The following is an 18800-nucleotide window of genomic DNA, read 5'->3' as shown; positions in this document are numbered from 1 at the left end:
TATTACCAGAAAGTCTGGAAGACACTATTAAAGAAGAATGGGAGAAGTTGTCACCCCGATATTTGAGGAACACTTGCGCAAGTTTCAGGAAGTATGTGAAGGCAGTTATTGAGAAAGAAGGAGGACACATAGAATAAAAACATTTTCTATTATGGACATTTTCTCGTGGCAAATAAATTCTCATGACTTTCAATAAACTAACTGGTCATACACTGTCTTTCAGTCCCTGCCTCAAAATATTGTAAATTTTGCTTCCCCACCCTGTACTTACTTATTTTTTCCAACTATATTTATTGAACATTTTCAGTGAACACAACAGACATATCAATTCATAACCGTCAATGCACAATCAAGAATGACATATCTGTCTGTCATCACCCATCCCTTCCCACCCACCTGACCCACAGGCCAAAAAAAAAATAAAAATAAAAAAAAAAATCAATCAATCATTAAAAAATAAGGAAAAACATAAAAGAAAATCAAAAACAGAAACCATAAATAATGATAAAGGAACTGAAACTGTAAAAGGAAAAAGGTAGTATAGTACACAGAAATAAGAGAAGAAAGGAAAAGACTACACATCATTTCTCATTCCCTCCTTTCCTCTCCTTTCCCCTCTTTCTCGATGATGTTTAATCATCTATTTTCTGAGGAAAATTTAAAGAATCGAAATACCGTAAAAATGGATCCCAAGTGGTATGAAATGATTTAATTGAGCCTCTGAGAGAAAATCTCAACTTTTCATGCTCCTACCTTCTTAAGGTGTACATTCACTGTGAGATTTTAGAGATGATTTCTCACTCGTGCGACTCTTTCTGGGATTGGACCAGATGTGCCTCTAATGGTGTGTGGTGTTTGGTGCAGTGTACATGGGGTAAGGAGAAGCCATGAACACCTCACCACCAGCAATCGTGTGTTCGCAAAGAAAACAGAGCTGTTTGAAATCCTGCTCGCTCCTCGTTAGGGTGTCACACTGTCAAAGCAGTGCCACGAGCCCATGGGCCTCACATTCTCACACTGTGCATGTGCCAACACAGAAGCGTACAGTAGCGTACAAGCTAACAGCAGCTGGCTATTGGCCTAGTGCAGTGTTTCTCAAAAAGTGGGGCGGGCCCCCCCGGGGGGGTGCGAAGGCTTGCCAGGGGGCATGGGATCATTCCTAGGTGTTTATTTTTTCTTCAGGTTAGAACATGTAGCAGGTGGAACTAATGTTTTAGCGTTGGAGCACCCTAGACTCATTTTAGGGACGTACAACAAACAAATCTACTGCCATGGTGATCTGACACTAGACTAGACCAAGAGTTTAGGTTTGGAGAGTGGACCAGGACTGGACGGGAAAAGAAAAATGTGCAATGTTTGTGTTTTTGCACAGTTTGTACGGTTTGCACTTTGATGTCCTCAGATGTACAGTGTAAACGGGCTCACTGCAGCCACTGATATTGTTAAAATGTTCTTTTTTTTTTTTTTTTTTACCAAAATGTGTTTGTTGTTCTAAAAAAAATTTACCTTATTGTCATAGTTGTAAGATAATTACACATTTCCTATTTTTATTTGGAAAAATAATGTCTCAGGGAGCAGCCTTGTTGAGTTCATTTGTATTGTTGAATCAAAAATCTACATTATTTTTAATTTGCACAACAAATTATTCAAGGAAAAGCAAAAAGTATTCTTACAGTATTGATGTTTCTTTCAATAAAAGTAATAATTGCGCCACAGGTACACTGTTGTTGGGGTTGAGGGGGGACTGGAGATTTTTCGTGCTCCAAAGGGTGAACCCTCAGGAACATGCGTTACGTGTGCCAGTACTCTGGAGGCGTGGCTTCAGAGGGACGTCTGAAGAAAGGGGTTTGGACTTTGAACTGGGTATTTTCAAAATGTAGCTGCTCGAACCGTTTTTCTAAGATCTCAGACCCCACCTTTAAGCCATAATGGTTTTGCTGTCTCAGATGTTTTTAATCTGTTCTTGTATTTTATTCTTTTATTTTTTGGCTTTTCCCTGTAAGTCACTTTGGAAAAAAGCTTCTGCCAAACACATAAATGTAAAATGTAAATGTGTCAGGTTCGACACCCTTGACATGTAATGTCCTCAGTGGGCCACAGTGGACCCTGTGTTGGGCCACTTTTGGTCCGCGGGCCTCATGTTTGATCCCCCTGCCTCCACTGTTTTCCCTGAGGTTCATTTCCTGCGTAATGGACACTTGGGGCTTTTATTGTGAAGGGCTGGTTTGTGCTGCTGTGTGTGTGTGTGTGTGTGTGTGTGTGTGTGTGTGTGTGTGTGTGTGTGTGTGTGTGTGTGTGTGTGTTGTCGCAGCTCAGGCTGGTGTGTGTGCAGTGCTGACAGGACGCACTCAGTGGAGTGTGTCTGCGGAGGACAGCACACTGGAGGACCGGCACACTCAGGTAAGTCCATCCTCTCCCTCCTCTTTTTAGTCTTTTCTTTTCTTTTCTCGCTGCACTTGTGCCTCAGTGTCCGCAGACTTTGTGCGTGTGCCGCTGGTGCGCAGCCGCACTGGAGCCGCTCACATGCGTCTGTTTGTGGTGGGTCTGTGGTGGGTCTGCAGCAGATGGAGGGGCTCTGGCTTTGGGACAGTTACTGCAGTAAAGACTGATCCATCCAGGGGAAATGCGACCCGCCATGGGTGCCGCACTCTGAAACTGAATCCCCAGAGAAAACCCAGGGAATGAAAGCCCCCCGCACTGCCCACAGGACAGACCCCCACCCGCTTTTGACTGGACTAGAGGAGGGTACTGTGGAGTGGGACCCTGACACGGAGTCAGAGCACATCCATAGAATCAGGCTGTGAGAGGAGGACAATGCACTTAATGGAATGCACACCATGCGGCATGGAGGTGCGACCCCCCCCCCCCCCCCCCCATCACAGCTCTGTCACCTTCAAATGGAATTAGAGCTGATCAGAAAAGTCCCCCAGGTGTTCACTGGAATGTAGAAGCTGATCCAAGTGGACCAGGAGTCTGAAAGAAAGCCCATCTATCTATCTATCTATCTATCTATCTATCTATCTATCTATCTATCTATCTATCTATCTATCTATCTATCTATCTATGAAAAAGAAACTCAAACAACTCAAACCTGATCTGGAAAATGGTCAAACAGTGTCCATAAGGTGACATCTTTAATGCACATTTGTATATTTGATTGTTTACATGTTAATATTTGAATGTTTCTGCCAACAGAAAGTACATTGTGGCTATTATTTAATTTTATTTATTTATTTATTTTTCAAAATACAACTTGGTTAAATTATTTCAGTGTGTGTATAAGTACTTTTTGAACATTTTGAGTACAGTTTCAACAATATAATAATGATAATAATTGTAAATAATAATGATAATAATAACGATAACCGTGATAATTTTGGTCACAATAACCGTGTTATGAAATTTTCATATAGTTACATCCCTACATAAGCTAAAATAAGTTTCTGATGTCCGTGTTGCTGCTTCGTTATGCAGCTCATTGCACATTCAAACTAGCATCTGCTCCATTGGACCAGTATGCTCAGATTATACAATGCAGAAACTTCACAGATATTAAAATGTTTTTTTTTTATTATTTAGATGATTTATAACATAAAATCTGCCGGTTATAAAAGCTGGAAACCCTTTTTTTTCAGTTGTAGTTGTAAAAATGTTCTTTTATTTTTTTGTAATGTCCTCAGTGGGCCACACTCTTAAAAACAGAGGTACGAGATCAGAACATTTATTTACCTATAAGTACATTTAAAAAAAAAAAAAAAAAGTTCTCTCAAAAGTACCATATTGGTCTTTAGGAGGCCAGAACTGCACCTTTAGACTATGAAAAAGGCTCCAAAGTTCTGTAAAGTACAAATGTGTACTCTAAGGTACCCTGCAGCATTAAAACTGTGTGTAGACCATGAGAATAGGCTGTAGGCTGGAACTGAACAGTAGGACTAATTAGAGTTCAAACATCAGCCTGAGCACATTATTTATTATATATCATACCGTCATTACTCTATATTATATTTAATAATAATTTGTGTTTTAATTTAATAGCCCAATTAGCTCAATGATAATAGCCTGATAATTTATTTATCTTATTAGAACCTCTGATTTTTGCCATAATCTGTGTTTTATCCAGTTTTCATTCACACCTCCATGTCTGGATGTCGTAGTGTGCCTATGCTGTTTTTGGTTTTGTTTTTTTTTTCTCAATTAGGCCACCGGTTCAAACTTGAAACATCATGGCATTATCAACTATACAGAGTTTTCTTTCTATGCATTTGTACCCTTTTAAGTACAAGCTGATACCTCTATTTTTGAGTATCTATCTATCTATCTATCTATCTATCTATCTATCTATCTATCTATCTATCTATCTATCTATCTATCTATCTATCTATCTATCTATCTATCTATCTATCTATCTATCTATCTATCTATCTATCTATCTATCTATCTATCTATCTATCACTGTGGCATTTAAAAAAAAAAACAAAAAACAAAACCCCCTCCCATTCCAAGTGTGACTTAGTCCACTTCTTGTGTCCAAATGTGTGCTTATATAAGTGCACAGTAGTGAGCTCAGACTATTTGCTGCTGGTATTGACACAGTGGAGTTGAATGTTAAACTTTGTGTTCTTTGTCTGACAAACAGGTCTGTGAGGCGTTTAATGACCACAGCCAGTGCCTTAGAGGGTTAGATGTGCAAGTAGACAAACATGTAAAGCATAATATGGAGACGGAAATCTGCAGTTTCACAGCTGCAGAAGAGTGAAGTCCAGCAAAACGCATTATTTTCAGATTTTTCACTTCGCTTTATTTTATTTTATTTTATTTTAACGATTATTACATTTTAAAATATGTAGGTGATGCAGTGTATGTCATTTGTGGATATTTTATATAATGTGCAGACCGTATCCCTGGTTAGGCTTTAAAGAAATTATACTATAACAAACAAAAACTGACAAAACAGCATTAAAATCAACAAAGATTAAACATTTGACAAGATACATACATGTTATATGTGCAAATAGACATATGTTTAAAGCATAATATTGAGAAAAAATCTACATTTTCACAGCTGCAGTGGATTTTTTCAAGAGTTAAATCCATCAAAACATCTTATTTTCAGACTTTTCACTTCGCTTTTCTTTCTTTCTTTCTTTCTTTCTTTCTTTCTTTCTTTCTTTCTTTTTTTTAAATTTTAACAATTATTACATTTTAAAATATGTAGGTGATGCAGTGTATGCAATCTGTGAGTATTTTATATAATGTGCAGACTGTACCCCTGTTTAGGCTTTTAAGAAACGACACAAACAAAAACCAACAAAACAGCATTAAAATCAACAAAGATTAAACATTTGACAAGATACATACATGTCATATGTGCAAATAGACATATGTTTTAAAGCATAATATTGTGACAAAAATCTACATTTTCACAGCTGCAGCGGATTTTCTCAAGAGTTAAATCCATCAAAACATCTTATTTTCAGACTTTTCACCTTCTTTCTTTTTTCATTTGACAAGGACAATACATTTAACCATTATTACATTTAAAAATATGTAACTGATGCCATTTATATCAGACTTTTGGATATTGTAGGTAATGTGCAGACCGTATTCCTGATTAGGCTTTTAAGAAACGACACTATAACGAACAAAAATGGACAAAACATTAAAATCAACAAAGATTAAACATTTGACAAGATAAGTACATGCTATATGTGCAAATAGACATATGTTTAAAGCATAATATTGTGAGAAAGTTCTACATTTCCACAGCTGCAGTGGATTTAAGTTCATCCTCTTCCAACAAAACACCTAATTTTCAGACTTTTCATTTTCTTTCTTTTTTTTAATTTGACAGGGACAATACATTTAACCATTATTACATTTAAAAATATGTAACTGATGTAGTGTATATAAGACTTTTGGATATTGTAGGTAATGTGCAGACCATATCCCTGTTTAAGCTTTTAAGAAACGACACTATAACAAACAAAAAGTGACAAAACAGCATTAAAACCATCAAAGATTAAACATTTGACAAAATAAGTACATGTTATATGTGCAAATAGACATATTTTTAAAGCATAATATGGTGACAAAAATCTACATTTTCACAGCTGCAGTGGATTTTCTTGAGTTCAGTCCAGCAAAACACCTTATTTTCAGACTTTTCACTTTATTTTTTATTTTTTAAAATTTAACACTGATAATAGGCCGACATTTAACCGTTATTACATTTTAAAATGTAAAACTGATGCAGTGTATGTAAGACTTGTGGATATTTTATATAATGTGCAGACCGTATCCCTGATTAGGCTTTGAAGAAATGACACTATAACGAACAAAAATGGACAAAACATTAAAATCAACAAAGATTAAACATTTGACAAGATAAGTACATGTTACATGTGCAAATAGACGTATGTGTAAAGCATAATATTGTGAGAAAAATCTACGTTTCCACAGCTGCAGTGGATTTAAGTTCATCCTCTTCCAACAAAACCATTAATTTTCAGACTTTTCACTTTCTTTCTTTCTTTCTTTCTTTCTTTCTTTCTTTCTTTCTTTCTTTCTTTCTTTCTTTCTTTCTTTCTTTCTTTCTTTCTTTTTTTTTCAACAAGGACAGTATATTTAACCGTTACAAAACATGTAACCGATGCAGTGTATATACAACTTGTGAATATTTTTATAATGTCCAGACTGTATCCCTGGTTAGGCTTTTAAGAAACGATACTATAACGAACAAAAACTGACAAAACAGCATTAAAATAATCAAAGACTAAACATTTGACAAGATAAGTACATGCTATGTTCAAATAGACAGGTGTAAAGCATAATATGGAGACAAAAATCAACATTTCGATAGCTGCTGTGGATTTTCTCAAGAGTTAAGTTCATCCTCTTCCAACAAAACACCCCATTTTCAGACTTTTCAAATAAATAAATGACAAACAATACAATTATAACAAACTAAAACTGACAAAACAGCCTTAAAATCATCAAAGATTAAACATTTGACAAGATACATACCTGCCAACACAGTCTAAAAATAGTCAAACACCACTGCAAGTTGATAAAAAAAATAAAATAAAATAAAATAAAATATCAACAGTTTGATGATCAGATCAGATCAATACTGGATTGGATTTAATGTTCACTGTTTGGTGTTTTGTTGTTGTTTGAGCTCCATTTTGCCTCATGGTTGAAAGCTTTTACATTAGTTGATGTTTTTAATTTAAATGGGAGGGTATTCATAGTTTAATTTCATAGTTTCTTTTGAATCTTAGGTATCTGCGTAACATGACGCTGGACAACCTTGATGAAATATTAACCTGAGCACAAATAATTAATCAAACACCTTCGAGGACAAAGACAAGGAAGGCAGTGAGACTGATTTTCTCCAAACCTGCCTCTGAATGTTTTGTTTCGCGACTATTCCACTTTCACACTGAAGCATCGGAGATAAAAGTGTCAATACTGTCAGTGTTTGCACAAAAAACAGGAAATCCATTAGCTTTGTTCACGTCCAACTGGGACTGAGCTTCCATGTGTTTTGTGCTGGATGACGGGTTTTTCAGTTTGAGGGTCCGTGGTGACTCAGTAGTACTTCTGCAGAGTGTGAAACGCACTCGTGGTTTACAACATGTCAGTGGAGGACGTGCAAATGTTTACACAAATGGGTGATATATGGGAACAGGCGCATCAGCACCTCGCTGCTGAAAGTCCAGTTTTACAGACGAGCCAAGACCAGAGTGTTCAGACTGACTCATGGACAGTGTGAAGGTGCGCATCCAGGACACAAGGACAGGGGACGGGGAAACACAAGTATTTCAGTTTGCATATAGACTTGTACTGCGTTAGCCTCCTAGCATAATTATTAACTCTTACACAAATAGACAAAAGTATGTGGACACGTTGAATTCAGGTGTTTCTTTTCTAACAGGGGTCTGGGATACAGAACAATAATGACTCATGTCAGAATATAGTTTTCATTGTATTGTATTAGTTTAGTTACCTACGCCAAGGAGGTTGTGTTTTTGCTTTTGTTTATGGCCTGTCTGTCTGTCTGTCTGTCTGTCTGTCTGTTCATGTGCAAGATAACTCAAAAAGTTATGGATGGATTTGGATGAAAATTTCAGGAAATGTTGATACTGGCACAAGGAACAAACGATTAAATTTTGGTGGTGATTGGGGGGGGGGGGGCAGCCATTGATCTGCCTTGGCGGAGGACTGCATTCTCCGAGTGCTTTTCTAGTTTAAATTGTTCACTTTTCTTCTTTTCTGAACCCTTTACAGTTCACACATAGAAATAGTTCTTATGGCATTTGGCATGATATACGTACACATTTTCATCCTTTCACGTGTTATTCAAAGCCATTTGATTGTGTGTCAGATCTCCGGTTAACATACAGGGTGGGGAAGCAAAATTTACAATATTTTGATTGAAAGGGATTGAAAGACAGTGTATGACCAATTAGTTTATTGAAAGTCATGAGAATTTGTTTGCCACAAGAAAATGTACATAATAGAAAATGTTTTTATTCTATGTGTCCTCCTTCTTTCTCAATAACTGCCTTCACACGCTTCCTGAAACTTGCGCAAGTGTTCCTCAAATATTCGGGTGACAACTTCTCCCATTCTTCTTTAATAGTATCTTCCAGACTTTCTGGTAATAGTTTTGCTCATAGTCATTCTCTTCTTTCCATTATAAACAGTCTTTATGGACACTCCAACTATTTTTGAAATCTCCTTTGGTGTGACGAGTGCATTCAGCAAATCACACACTCTTTGACGTTTGCTTTCCTGATTACTCATATGGGCAAAAGTTTCTGAAAAGGTATGGATAATAGTGTTAGGTATGATTATGACATCAATATATGTTTGGTTTCAAAATAATTGATGTAGTGCCTGCTGAGAAACAACAACTAAATGTTCATTGTAAATTTTGCTTCCCCACCCTGTATCTGTAACTCCTAACCCTAAACCTAACCATGTGGTATTTTGCGCGGCGTGAACATACACGCGGAAACCTTATAATGCGTACAGATAACATGCCAATTAAACGTGGCGTGTTATCTGTACGCAATTCATGATATCACATTGGAAATACTCTGAAATTCTAAATTTCAACCTGGGCATAAGAACCATAAGTGTGTTATTTGAGGACATAACAAGACTTTATTACTTTTGTGAAATTTTTTACATTTTTTTATTTTCAGGTAGAAAATCAAGGTCAGTGAAGTTACCATATTTGGTTCCCTACCCATAAGTGGCACAAAAAAATATCCAAGAAGTAAATATGAAAAAACAACAACAAAAAAAACCAAGAAAAACTCATGCAAGATGAAAGGAACATGTATTTTAGAACATTAGAACATCACCTTTAGAACATAAGACCAATATAAGTGTTGATCCAGGCATTAAATGTTAAGAAAATGTTGATGTTTATAAACTATATGGACAAAAATAGTGGGACACATGTCTACAACTGTAAGATGTCCTGTTCATGCTGATTTGAGATAAAAGCATCAATATTAATAATCTAAATGATATTTGTCTCAATATAAAACTATAATAGGACATTTTTCAGTGTTGTTTTGTATTCCAGACCCCTGTTAGAAAAGCAACACCTGAATTCAACCTGTCCACATACTTTTGTCCATTTGTCCATGACTTAGGTAATTATTCTGTGAGGCTAACAGTTTGTATTACTGCACAGACTGACTATTGGATTATTTGTTCAGCTCCAGTATTTTACGTTAACCTTCCTCAGTGCCGTTAGCTTCTGTCTGAATCATATTTTCCTTATCAGTGAACTTGTACGTTCAGTCAGTCTTGATTACATTTGTGCTGCCCTGCAAGAAAATATTCTGTCTAACACTTTGTATGTGTTACAAATACTGTTTACACAGTATTAGAACTAGAGATAGAGACATTAATCCGCGCTGAAAGGACATTTTACCAACAGTATCAGCAGAACTTGGCTCTGATAGTGGTCAGGGGCTGGAATAACTGAGTTTGATGGAAAATTATTAACAGTAAAAATAGAAATCACACCATGAATAATGTAGATGTGGGACAATTTGATGTTCAGTTCCAGATTTATTTATTAACTTTTGCCTCATCCACTCTAATGTAGATATTTTCTTCCTCAATTTTTTGGTCCACACAAACTTCGTTTTACAAAATATTTTGCCAAAACCGACTCCAAATGTGTCCAAAGTCTGAGATAAATGATAGCTGTTGTTGTCCAACCTGTGGATAATACTGGACGTAGCAGACATGAAGGTGAAGCAGCAACAAGTTCAGTCGTAAACATGTGTTAGCATAGGTGTTGGTTTTGGAAGCGTATTTGTCTCTGAACACACATAAACACACAAAGAATTAAGAAAATCTAACCTTTGGAAAGAGTTTATAAAAATATATGTTTTTGCAACATAAAATACTGTTTACATGTGGTTGAGAGGAACAAACAGAGAAAAAAATGTCATTTTTTTCAGTGTTTGGACTAGTTTGTGTTGTCATGTGACAGAAGTTTAAAAAAAAAAAATGGAGAAAGACAATAACTGTTTTGCAAAATATCTGCATTGGTTTGGACTTTTGACTTGATGTTTCAGGTGCAAATTCATGACACAAGGCAATAATGGACATGAGCAAAATTGGATGAGATGCCATCGATTAACAGTTTTCCCTGAAATAGAAGTTTGCAAGAATCTATTTTTGTGACGTAAAAAGCTGCTTACGTTTGGATCAGAGGCACAAATGTAGGAAAAATATCTGTTCTGCAAAATATTCTCATTAGTGTTGATGGGGCATTAGACCACAGTGGTCACTTCAAGTCTTAGTTTCTAATAAAAGTCAAGAAGAGTACACTTCCAAAGAGGTTAAATTTGTCAAAAGGCCTTAACATCAGTAGCTGGATGCTTCTATGGAACTGGGTTCATTTTTTGTATCTGGCACTTTGCTAGCTTTAGACCCAATAATAAAAGAGAAAGACAGACATATTTCCCTCCAGGATGTACCTAACGATGACCTCAGATAAATGCAAAAAATATTATACTTTTACTTTGATCAATCTCAAAATTTATGAATTTTTAATAAAATATTGGGGCCAAAAATAGGACCAAAATTGGGACAATAAAACCTACCTAGGTGTCAGTGCATTAGATCTGGACCACATGGCTTGAAATGGTCTTATATGGACTATAATTAAAGACACTGTGTTAAATTTGTCAATTCTAGTGGTTTTTGTAATCCACACGTGTGGGTTTTTCATGAATCTCAGTCTCATTCCAGGTTTTGTTTGTAACCCATTGTGTCCACTTGCGTTACATGCAGAACCTGCCCATTTAAACACAATTAAATTGCAAATGATTTTACAACAGCAGCCATTTTAGGGAAACACTCTGCCTTGAATAATTTGTTCAATTCCCAAAATGTACCTGTGAGAGAATAAAAAGATCTTTAAAAAAAAAAATAGCAGCGTGTAATTTTCGTGTCCTTTTGACTGTGTTACATACAGATTTTTGTATTAGATATAATGTAAAATAATATAAAAATATATTTTATCTGAAAAATAGTTTCTCTTTTATCTCAGTTAATATTTATTTTTAAAATAGACCCAAAGTGCTTCCAAACTTGCTTCATAACATTAGTCTACATCTGGTTTAAATTTTTAGCCCCTCTGTCCTGTTTTTAGGACCAGTTTCATAGAAGCACCCAATAATAGACATGAGTGAAATGAGGAGAGACACCATCATTTAACAATCTCTATGTTTGCCCTTAAATGGAAGTTTGTAAGAATCTCTGTTTTTGTGACGTAAAATGCTGCTTATGTAATGGATCAGAGGCACAAATGTAGGAAAAATATCTGTTATTCAAAATATTCACATTACAGTACATTTACAAAGGTGTTTATTCTTGTCAAAAGGCCTTAAAATCAATAATAAACATGAGCGAAATTAAGAGAGATGCTATCATTTAACAGTCTTTGTGTTTTCCCTTAAATGGAAGTTTGTAAGAATCTCTATTTTTGTGACGTAAAATGCTACTTATGTAATGGATCAGAGGCACAAATGTAGGAAAAATAACTCCTTTGCAAAATATTCACATTATAGTAGGTGTTTAATTGTGTCAAAATGCCTTAACATCAACTTTTTCCTATAAAATTTATCATTATTATATCATTTTGTAAAAATCTACTTCTAATTTTACCTTTTTTTTCCCCACAATTTATGCATGAATAGTTTAAAAAGTCAGTGATGTCCTGCTGATTCTCCACAGAGACTATTGGATCATTCATTTACAGACAAAGCAGAGCATCTGAATCGTCAAATATGTTTCCAAATATTCAACAACATCCAGTATGAAATGTGGTTTTCTCTTTCATAACTCAGTAACATCCAGTGTTTGCTTTCTCAAACGACCAATAAATCAAGGTCAGAGCGGTGCGTTTGAGTCTGCGAGCAGGAAAAGCCATGAATGAAACCTGTGGCGTCCTGTTGGGACGGACCCGGTGCAGTTAATATTTTATCAGGCTTGTTCAGAGTCACGTTACACAGATCAACTACATGTGAGCCACGCAGCCCCTGGAGACCTGAATCTAAAAACTGAACGTCAAAGATTTGCCAAAGCCAGCTGGCATCAGGATGGAAACAGCTGGAGGATTTGACCAGCGCCACATACATTTGTGTTGGAACCGGCCGACGTAGACTGTGGACGTAAATCAGCAAATGTGTTTTTTCAGATTAAACAGAAACCTGAGTGGAATTTGTGGACGTAATGACTTTTAACCTTTGGACTCATTTGGTTCAGAGGTGTTTTAGTCCTTTGTCTGTGAGTATTCAGCGGTCTGCACAAGACCTGAACGACCACCAAAGACCAAAAACATCCACTGATCTAAAAGGTTTAGTAAATGTTGATCCTCTAATCCTATCAAACCATGTAAATAACTGGTGTAAAATACAGTTTGTCATCTTTTCATGGTCATCAGATACGACCCATTTGGACGTTCAGAGCATCATCCTCTGTGACATTGATTCTAGGGGTGTAAAAAAATATCGGATCTGCAATATATCGCGATATTTCATTTCACAATACTGTATCGATATTAAAAAGTACTGTATCGATTTGTTTTTTTGTTTTTCTTTTTTGTTTATATTTTATTTATTATTATTTAACACTCTTTTATTAAATAATGTTCGTTCCTTTGTTGGGATTCGACAAAAATAATGTTCTGATGTTAGTTCTGAACTAATACAATATGAATATTTGAACAGGATCTTAAACTGTAATGTCTGTAAAACACAATTTCAGTTTGAACACAGGAAAATTTTGTGATATAGCATTAGATCCTGTTGGGATCAAATAAAATTGTGTTTAGTATTTGTGCATATTTCTGGTGGAATTCAGTTGTTCAAGGAAATAATCATTTAAAAAAAGAAACAAACAAAAAATTGCCTTTTTAACAGAATCATGAAATATCGTGATATATCGTATAGTGATCCTAGTATTGTGATTTTTATCGTATCGCCAGATTCTTGCCGATACACAGCCCTAATTTTTCACCAGTAAAAGCCATGGACTTTAATAAATGACATTTGGTTTGATATATATTAAATAATCAATACAATGAATCAAAATGTCGTCAATGTCGAATATTTAACCCATAAAGACTGTGGATGCACCAGTCCGACTTTTTCAGTTTTGATGCAGATACTGATGCTGGGACCGTGGGTATCGGTCGATAGCCAATACAGATACTGTTCTGGTATTATTGTTGATTTTGAGCAGAGGTTCTAAACCAGAAGGGACACTCTGCCTGGGGGGGGTGGGTGTCACAAGTGTCATAGTCGTGCAGGGGCATTAGCGACTACTGTTGTTCCCATCACAACAGTATAAATCACTCGGTATATACTCCCCCCCCCCCCCCCTTGCTGGCAGCAGGTAGTTAGTGGCTGTTTCTCAATACGCGTTCTTGTCTGTTCTTCCATTCTCACATTCTTGTGAAACGTCATCAGTCGTGGCCCAAGTACTGTTCCAATGGCAAGTTTGCATAAACCAAGAATGCATGGAATATCCGGGTGTTGTTCTTGTCTGCTAGCTTAAACCAGCGATGCACTGGTTGGTGACTCATGTAGACTCAGCTGGGAAATAATTCCCCCCAGCTGAACCGACGAAATGTATTACAGTTTTGAACTAGAAAAGCACTTCGAGAGCACAGACCACCACCAAGGCAGATCAGCCCCCCCCCCCCCAAATCACCACTAAATTTTAATCATTTCTTCCTTGTGCCAGTATCAACATTTCCTGAAAATTTCATCCAAATCCATCCATAACTTTTTGAGTTATCTTGCTAACTAACCAGCAAACAAATAAACAAACACTGGCAAAAACATAACCTCCTTGGCGGAGGTAAAAATATACAAAAATGTGTAAATGACATGTACACCATCAGTCAAAAGTTTGGACTCAGCTGGTTTTTCTTTATTTTCATGACTATTTACATTGTAGATTCTCACTGAAGGCATCAAAACTATGAATGAACACGTGGAATTTTGTAGTTAAAAAAAGTGACATAACTCAAAACATACTTTAGATTTTAGATTCTTCAAAATAGCCACTCTTTGCTTTTATTTCTGCTTTGCACATTCTTGGCATTCTCTCAGTAAGCTACATGAGGTAGTCACCTGAAATGTTTTCCAAAAGTCTTGAAGGAGTTCCCAGTGATGCTGAACACTTGTTGGTCATCTGAGGTCCATCTCATGTCATTTAAATGAGAAGGTGAGTCCAGACTTTGGACTGGTAGTGTACTAATACAAATGTATTGAAATCAAATTGAGTGACATTGTGGTGATTGGAGGGAAATACATTAGGGACAGATGACAGAAAAAGGGAGGAAAGTTCACAAGTACGCAGCCGTCCTGGAAGGATCGGTCTTATGGATCAGTTGCTTTTACAGATCCCTGATCCAGCTAAAATGTCAATATCGGGGCTGATATCTGATCCTCATATTGGATTGGTGCAACTTTAATAAAGACCCAGTTATACATCTCCTGATCTAAAATGTTTAGGCCTAGTATCAGTTGATCCACTAATTCTATCAATCCGTGTAAATAATTGGTGTAAAAGGCAGTTATTCATCTTTTCATGGTCATCAGATATGACTCATTTGGACGTTCAGAGGCTCCGTAGTTACCATGGAAACACCATATCCTCTCTATCATTGAGCCTGTTTACATGACCATAAACGTCCGATAACTGGGAGTAATCGGATAATTGTAATAATCAGATCTAATAAGCACTTAAGAAATGTGATAATCAAAAAAACCTGGTTTAGACGCTCCAGTCCGTTACTGGATTTCTTTCAGAGTACATTCTTAAACGTCCTATTGTCTTCCGCTTTGACTGTAACTTCCATTTTCTATGATTTTAATTGTGTTTACAAATTCGCAGACATAAAAAACTAAATAAATCAGATTAACCCGTATACATGCAGGATGACATCTGAGTATTAGGGATAAATCCAGGTGTGTTAATCTGATTTCTCATAATCAGATTATCCTGTTTACATGATCACTTACATATTCTCATAACTTCAGAAACCGGATAATGATCGGGGTATTGGTGTGGATGTAAACAGACTGTTTGGTTCACCAGTAAAACCCATGTGGTGGTCATAGATGCTTAACGCCATATTTTGCTGAAATTTTGCAGGTTTTTTTTCTTTCTTCTTCTGAGATTTTATGAACATCTACATGATGAGTAAATGAAATACCAGAAAATACCAGATTTTCACTGAAAAATGCACAAAGAAGAGAATAGTATTATAATAAATAGTGATAAATGAGGTTAAATGTTGAGAAAAAACAGCCACAAAAGTAGTATAAGGGTTAAAGTCATCCTGGCTTTCATTATTGCATCATTAAACTAGAAAATTGCTAAATAATTGACTCTATCTATTTATGTAGAGGTATAATATCAGCATTAAACACATGTTTTCATCCATAAAATCTACTTTCAGATGTCTGATTTTTACATTTTCTGTGTAAAATGTTTGTATTTTGGTGAAAGGCCTTGTCTTTGCTGTGAATAACGGATGGCTTTAGATCAGGCCGGATGTTTGAGCTACACACCAGGTTTCTGTTTTCACTCCATGTTAATGTTACAACAGGTTGCTAGGCGATGCTCTCCTCTAACAACCCCCCCCCCCCCCCCTCCATCTGCTGCCATTGGCTGAAGTGGATGGTGAAGTGAAGTGTTATGCTTTGGCTTTTCAAGGTCTGGGCACAAAGAGGCACCACGATCATGAACACATGTAAACAAGGCAGTGAAAAGACAATTTATGCTCCGGTGACGGATTTAAGCAGTGAAACCCGTCTACTGCCCCCCCACACCCCATCCCCCACCCCTCGACTCATCTCCCCAGTGTTATATGTCAACAACTGACGGAAAACAACAGCATCACGACAGTTGTTGGCAAATATTTTTATAAGACCCAGCATGTGTCTGTAGTCGTCATCACACACAGTAAAACAGAATGTTAAAGTGACAGGGACCCGTTTACATGACCATAAAAAACTCAATTAAGGTTTAAATTAAGTCTTTAAATCAGCATCAGGAATAAAACACAACATTCATTTTACATAAAAGTCAGGTCCAGCGGTGACACGATTATATGTTCAATGTTCAATGAGCTCTAACTTTGTACATACAGTCTCAGAAAAAACTCTTACACCATCAAAAGTCATCAGAAACAATGGTTATACAATCCAGTCCTAACTCCTGTGTGTATCATGTGACTAAAACAGACAGAAAAGAAAACATGGGATGTCTAAAAGCAAGGACAGTAATAGTAAGGATGATTGCTTCAAATACATTTTTTGTCCAAAAATATTTTAAAATGTGCTTTCATCAAAATGTCACTGATTTTGATAAGGTTTATGCCAAAGTACTTAACATGCGGTTCCCACTGGAAATTCACTTACATTTACCTATGATGTGTCAAATAACTGATGTCAAAATTGAGGAAAATGTATTGGAAACTTTTGGACGTACTGACACAGATTTAATCCTGTAAAGCCTGAACCATCAAATCATTGACAGAAAATCCCAGTTCTTTGAAAGTGGAGCCTTTATTGGTCCTTCTGAACAACCAAAAAAATGTGTTTTTCAAATATCAATTTCCATGTATGAGTTTCACTTTTGTATCATATTTGATACATCGGGTCTCAATGCACATATATTATGATTTTTGAAAAAAAAAACATAATATAACACAAACATGTCTAACAAATTGGTAATGTAAACGGGTTCAGTGATGCGTTTGAGGACCATCAGTCAGTCCCAGTCAAACATAATAACCCGTGGGTCCAGGTTGACGTCTGCGTTCCCTCCTGTGGTCGTTATTGACGGAGCTGCTGTTGTGTTTGTGTCTGGGTGTGACGGGACCAGTCCGACCGGGGCTGGCGTTCCTGAAATAGACAGATGATGGAGCCCCTCTGGAGTCCTGCGGCACGCTCATTTCACACGAGGATACCTTCATAGCACTTAAAATTGCTGGATTATCACATCGCTGTTTATATTCACGTTTAGCTGCCATATCCTATGACTCAATTATCAAGTAGTCCTGTCACACAGGAGTTATATTAGGGAACACACTCAGAGCTTCCATTCCACGTCGGAGTCAAAACATCCAGCAGAGATGAGGAAACACTTTCAGCACGCTCTCACACAATGATTTGAATTGTCATCGCAGCTCACCTAATGTGCAGTCCACCCTATTATCTAAGCCAGGAGGAATCTACCACGCACAGCTGAGCCTGGGATCTACAGACGCCTCCGAAAAAACTGCAGACTCAGAAACCGTCTCCTCCGTCCGTCCTAGTTCTCAGTGGTTTTTATGGGATTTGACCAGTTTTTTTTATACTTATGTTAATAAGCCAGGCCCTTCACAGTTGTTATAATACATAATCGTCATATCACTGTCATTGAAGTAGGGATGTAACCATTACTGTTAAAACGATAAACCGCGGTAAAATTGCAGATGGTTAGTATAGCCATTTAAATTCTAATTATCATGATAACTGTGTTTGAGTACCGCACATTTAGGGGAAAAAAACCCTATGTAGAGATCTGCTTTTATGTCAAATATTTGAGTATAGTTTTAATTTAGTACAATTTTAATTGTATATGCCTAATATTTGGAACCAATATTCACTTTTAAAGTCTTTGAAAAGGTTCGTTAAGCATCTGTGTGTTATTTATGCAATAAAGTATATAAATTTTTCAAATCAAATTTTATATTTTTTTGGTGTGTTTTCTGGCCTTTTATGTTTTTATAGTAGGTTAAAGTGAAAAAAATAACACAGATGATATAGATGAAGTTGTGCTGAAAAAAAAGATACCAAACATGGGTATAGTAAATATTTGTTTATATAGTATATAAAGGCAAAATCAAAAGGACTGAAAAACGGCCAAAATAGGCTCAGACCACTAAGGGTTAATATTTGAATGTTTCTGCAACAGAAAGGTACATTGTGCCACTTATGTTATTTGGTTTTTTTTGTTTTTTTTTAAATACAACTTGGTTAAATTATTTCAGTGTGTATAAGTACTTTTGGACCATTTTGAGCACAGTTTCAATAATACCTTGATAGTAATGATAACCCTGATAATTTTGGTCACCATAACCGTGATATGAAATTTTCAGATCGTTACATCCCTAGAGTGAAGTTACTGCGATTAACCCTTAAAGACCCAAACATCCACCCTCGACCAAAACCATCTACTAATCTAAACTGTTTAAT

General features: G+C 36.4%; 1 pseudogene; it reads left to right on the top strand.

The window, feature by feature from the left end:
- The first annotated feature begins 2305 nt into the window (after positions 1–2305).
- LOC115434564 (sorbin and SH3 domain-containing protein 1-like) overlaps positions 2306–18800 on the top strand; it is a 125039-nt pseudogene continuing 108544 nt past the window's right edge.

This window comes from Sphaeramia orbicularis, chromosome 15 (genome assembly GCF_902148855.1).
Source record: "Sphaeramia orbicularis chromosome 15, fSphaOr1.1, whole genome shotgun sequence".
In the NCBI taxonomy this organism is placed as follows: domain Eukaryota; kingdom Metazoa; phylum Chordata; class Actinopteri; order Kurtiformes; family Apogonidae; genus Sphaeramia; species Sphaeramia orbicularis.
The sequence above is the reverse complement of the archived record's forward strand: the minus strand, read 5'-3'. Positions and strand labels throughout refer to the sequence as shown.